This window comes from Coffea arabica, chromosome 11e (genome assembly GCF_036785885.1).
Source record: "Coffea arabica cultivar ET-39 chromosome 11e, Coffea Arabica ET-39 HiFi, whole genome shotgun sequence".
Taxonomy (NCBI): domain Eukaryota; kingdom Viridiplantae; phylum Streptophyta; class Magnoliopsida; order Gentianales; family Rubiaceae; genus Coffea; species Coffea arabica.
Genome location: NC_092331.1, coordinates 41,927,318 through 41,932,796, shown reverse-complemented (window position 1 = coordinate 41,932,796; position 5,479 = coordinate 41,927,318). Strand labels below are relative to the sequence as shown.

At 35.2% G+C, this 5,479-nt stretch overlaps 1 long non-coding RNA gene across 1 annotated transcript; it reads right to left on the bottom strand.

The window, feature by feature from the left end:
- Positions 1–615: 615 nt before the first annotated feature.
- LOC140021716 (uncharacterized) lies at positions 616–4,467 on the bottom strand. Its single transcript, XR_011825662.1, has 2 exons — positions 4,025–4,467; positions 616–827 (listed from the first exon to the last, which is right to left on the bottom strand). It is a non-coding gene; the product is annotated as an uncharacterized lncRNA (long non-coding RNA).
- Between the last annotated feature and the right edge of the window lie 1,012 nt (positions 4,468–5,479).

Sequence of the window (5,479 nt, the reverse complement as noted above, 5' to 3'; positions counted from 1 at the left end):
AACTCAAACATTTCATTCATCAAGTTTTCTAATAACCTAACAACTAGGTATCTTTATCCCATTGGATACTAGCCCCGAATAATCCTTCAATAAAATTCAAAAGACCACCATGTCATCTAGAGCTCACCTTTAATTATTTGCAAATGATAGCATACTAATCATGTGACAAATTTATCAAACTTATCTCTCCTCCGGGTTTAGAACCATTCACAACTGCGTAGTTCTTATTTAAACTGCTATTCCACTTCAAATTCTAAGTCTAAAGCCACATTTTTGGGTAAGAGGTGACATATATTCCCTTTACCATCGAATTACTAGTAAAATTTTCATCTCAAAACAGAATTGGCACTAATCTTCAAGGTCTCGCTATTGGTTCTTCACCTTAAACTCTCAAAAGCTAGACTTGGTCCTTTCGATTCTACTTCGCCAAATTTAATCATGCTTTCTAGTCCCATCATAATGCGGTATACTAAATTCTTCACAATTTGCAAATACACCATTGAATGAAATACCTGGTATTCGAGTACAGGAATCTAGCAATTTCTATCACCTCATTAGCTTCAAAGATAACGGCATACAACTTAGCCAAACGACGGCTCTTAACCACTTCACACGTTACTCGCAAGGTTAAAGACATACTATACTAATAAAATCATACAAACCGAATATTAGAATTTGGAATTACATTTTTTCCAGCTTCAAGTGGCAACCAAAATAAAAGGTACAGAACTTAACGTAGAATTCATTACAAACCAAAATCTAAATTCAAGCTATTCAAATACATTCATAGGAAATATAAGCAGCTCAAATTCTTTCAACTTCCAGACCTGTAAGGAAAACAAATAAACGTGGGGTGAGCTAAAGCTCAGTGGTGCCCCAAAACATGCAGTCACGCAAGTCAAACAGCGAGTAATAACTTAAACAAATTTAACAATTAGGAAAGCGTATAACAGCACAAGGTAGGATACAGGGGCTCTCAAGAGCCATTTTCCTCGCTTGATCACCATTCATCGTAGTTGACCCTCCGTCAACTCTCACTACTTATAGTCCATGTAGATCCACTCATTTTAATCCTAACCCGTCACCATTCATACCTCCGCTTCGGGCCCGCACTTCGTCTACCGACGCAGTATACTCGAGATATACCCGTAATAGAATTAGTCGAGAGATTCAGGAATCGACGTTTTTGTAGTTGATTCAGGTGTCGAGGGATTCACCCAACGACGTAACTACTTTTAGATTCAAGGATTATTGTAGTTGATTCAGGTGCCGAGGGATTCACCCAACGACGTAACTACTTTTAGATTAAGGATTCACGAGAAAAATGATTCACGCAAGTCACCACTCGAACGGCTAGTGCGATAAAGTACACCCTGCTCACTTCGATGGATCAAAAACTCATTTTACAATTCATCACATATCGAGTCAAGAAAGCACTTAATTCAAGTAGGAAAAGAACAGGCAGGGACACTCACCAAGAGTGGAGTTCAGTTATCAAGTTGGGAATCGAATTCCGCGTCCTCGCAATATCCTAAAAACCAAATTTTGAAACTATAAGTTTCTACTCAGCTTTTAAGCTTATAGACATCGAGGTATATTTAATATACTACTAGTCTACTTTTCTTAGAAGAATCAAGAGTCCCTTAGGTTAAAACTTGACAAAAATAGAAGAAATGTTTATTATAGTTTTCCTTAAGATACTTATCCTTATAAAAGGGTAACTAATATTATTTTCTTGAAATAAGTCGACAAACCTCTTAATATCCACGTTAGGAAGTTACTTTGAACATTTCTTTAAAGTTACGGCTTTTTGCAAAAATTATCCTTAAAACTGTTTTTCCTAAAATAGGGTTTCTTGCCGAGCAAGTTTCCCAAGCTTTTCACTAAGATTAGTAAAACTCGTATTTTGGAACTTTTCCTATAGTTAACTATCCAAGTGCAAAGCTTAAGAAAAGAAAAGGAATTAAAATAAGACTTAGAGTCTTCAAAAGCTATAGAACTTATTTACTATAGCTATCAATGCTAGTTTGAGCTAAAGGAAATTATCGAGTTGGAAAGTTTTAGGTAAAACGCTAGATATGGAGTTTTATAATATAATACTAGCTGGAAAAATATTTTTTGATTAATTTGATCACAGTTACTCGAGTTCGCAAGGTCGATACAACTTCCACAGCTCCGATTCCGATTCGAAATCATAATATGGATCAAGATATGGCAAAAATCACATAGCAAATTACTAGAGCTTCGTCAATCATTAGCCCTAGCTTTCAACAATTGCATTACTGAATAAAATAAAATGATCAATCAAGGCTTCATCAATCATTAGCACTTGGTTTCAGCAAACCCATCATAAGCAAATAAAAATAAAAGTGAAGTCCCAAGACATTCCAGCAGTTAATTTCCGTCATCCAGTAATACTTTATAAAAGAAATCATTTCAATGGCTAAGGCTTCGTCAATCATTAGCCCTTAGCACGCAACCAGTAATTCCTGTGACAATCAAGCTAACATATCAAGTATTTAAATCCGCTAACAGTTATTTAGAACCAAAGATCACATTTGCAGCAGCCTCCTATTCAAGTATTTGATCCAAAGTCAAGAAATACCATCCACAATATCACATTGTCACCCCGATATTCAAGTGCATGACCATCTCGGGGTTTTATAAAACGAATTCAGTAAGTAATACAATATTCCCACAGCCCCAAAATATATTTAAGGAAACCAACACGTAACTCTTTATCACTCAAAACCAAGGCTGGAAATTTCCAGCTTATCCATAGCTACACTTTACTTATAACCAAAACGAATTCCTAAGATATTAAATGGTTTATTTCCAAACAGATTTCACAGGCTACTTGTGCATATAATCCTGCGTTTCGAGTTCCTAACAACTTAAGAAAATAACTTCTACAGTCAAGCTGAAGATTCTGGTTCATAATCAAATTCGAGCAATAGAGTTAAACCTCCCAAAATTTTCAAAATTTCCAGGTTCAAGTTAAAGGTGATTCACAAAGGAATTCCAGCAATTGTATATTGGCGTTTTTTGTTCCAACTTTATATGTACTATTTGGTTCATTGCTAAGCAAATTGTATATCTTAAAATTTGCATCTCTTATGAAATTCTGAGCCACCATACTCCAAGGAAATAAAATAAATTTCCAGTATCAAACTAAAATTTTCCAACGATATTGAAATTCTGGTTCATACCCCTTCGGCTATCACCCAAAATTTCCAGCAACCAATCTATATTAGTTCGAATTTTTCCTTGGTTTAAGTATGGTATTAGTTACTCAATTCAGCGTTTAACCACTTAGCTAGCAAATAAACATTTCCAGAATTTTTTTCCTGCTTGGCTCGGGTAATCTTGCATTGAGGCAGATTGCACTTTCGATTCTATTTTTTTGTTTTGACTACTAATCAACTACATGCAGAGTCTAATCCTTGATATTAGCTATATAATTATGGTTATAACTCAGCTCACAAAATTAAAACCAATTTAGACTGCAATAATCAAAATAAGCTCACGGAAATTTCTCTACTATTATATAACAGAAATTCTTTTCAAAATTAAAATAAAATCCCATCCGGATGCCTTAACCTCCCCATGCAAGCTCTTATATGACTTGAACTTATGGTTTTTAATTGGTTAAACAATTAATCACCTCAGATTGTCGCATAAGATCAGAAGTGAAACTACCAACCCAAGCAAGCTCCTCGGCAGAATTTTCTTCAACCAAAACAGAATTTCCTCTGCTTTAACACACCAACCGAATGTACAAATTAACATGCATGGTCTTAATCCTCCAGTTTTCCCTCAGCTAAAGGCATTTAAAAGTTCAAATTGTTATCGAAAGTCATAATTTAAGCTGCATTGCTCAATCAGCTTCTCGGCAGAAATGGTTTGCCCAAAACAGAATTTTCCACAGCTTTGGTTCTCATCATCCAATTACACACAATAACACATGCAAGGCCACGGTTGGCTTAAACTACTTCTTATCATCCATTTTTATTCCAGAAAATACCTCACTCAAGTTTCACTTGTGCGTCAGTGTAGCTGAAGTTTTGTTCTCTTTTCCCCTCTCTCGGCCTCACTTACGCGACAGGTTTTCTGGTTCTAGCTTGGTGTAGTGACTTCAGCTGATGGAGGTTGAAGCTGGTGAGGTTGCAGCCGTGAAGTTGGGTGCAAATGGAGGTGCAGACGGTGCAGCTCTCTCGGAAATTTTCTCCCTGGTTTCACTCCAGCTCTCAGCTTCTTCCCTCGGCTCTTCTTGTCGATGATATCAAGATAGGGAAGAAATGTGTTTGTGGAACTGAAATGTTGTGGTCTGATATGTGAAGTGGAGAGGACAGAAGAGGTGCCGTGGTTTTGGAGGTGGTTGAGTGTAGAGTTGGATGAAGTTTCTATTGGTCAGTTGATGCGGTGCTAGGCTGCTGTCCAAGGTCTTGTTTGTGCAGAGGACTTGGTATTGTATCTTGGCATGTAAAAGGAAGAGGAAAGTGTGTGGTGCCGGTTTAGGAGATGTTTGAAGCCAGAATTGGTGGAGTGTGGAGATGGTTGAGTGTGGAAGTTGGTTTACGTATAGAATTGGTGAGATTGTGATTGGTCAATTGGGGCGGTAATGGAAAGGCTGTAAGAGGGAGTGTTTGGCCGTGCATGGTAATGGTTGTGGTGTAGTGGAGGTTTTGTGGGATTGTGAAGGGCATTATGATCTATTCACTTTGCCCCCTAACATCTACTTAACTCTCAATTCTAACTTAATACCAACAATTTACCCCAATTGTGATTTGAAGGCTTAATTATACACTAGTATACTTTAACTATTTTTTTTTTATCGAAAATTTGTCGATTACAATTTAATATTATGGTTCCTAGTAATTCCTAACATTATTTAGCGATTAAATTATTTATCAAAATTTCCAATTATTTATTCCCAAGAAATAGAGTTAGTTAACTCGAAATTTATTGATTTAGTAATATAAAGTCAAGTGAAATAATAATTAAATCCAAGGTGTCAATTTGCACATAAAAGTATTTTTACGCACTTATTGCGAAAACAACGAAAGATAAGGATATATTTATCGAATTTTCACGCCTTAAGTATGTTTAGTATATTAGTATCATATTTATCTAAAATTCATTGGTTTTCATCTTAACGCGGAAATTCCTATTAACATTTAACATTATTAACGATTAAAACTAGTTATCGGAAATCAAAGAATTTATTTTAAAGTAATAGAATTAATCCAACTCAAGAAATATTAATTTAGTATAGCAAAACCGAATAATTCAATATTGGCACAATTATATTATTTATTACATAGAAATTATCTTTGCACTTTTATTTCAAAACAATTAATTACAATACTAGAATTCAAAGAAATTAATTATTAGATCAATGAAATAGTTTACCATTGAAATATGAAGTTAATGTAACAAAACTAAGAAGTTTAGTAGTTTAGCACAATTCTTTTATTTT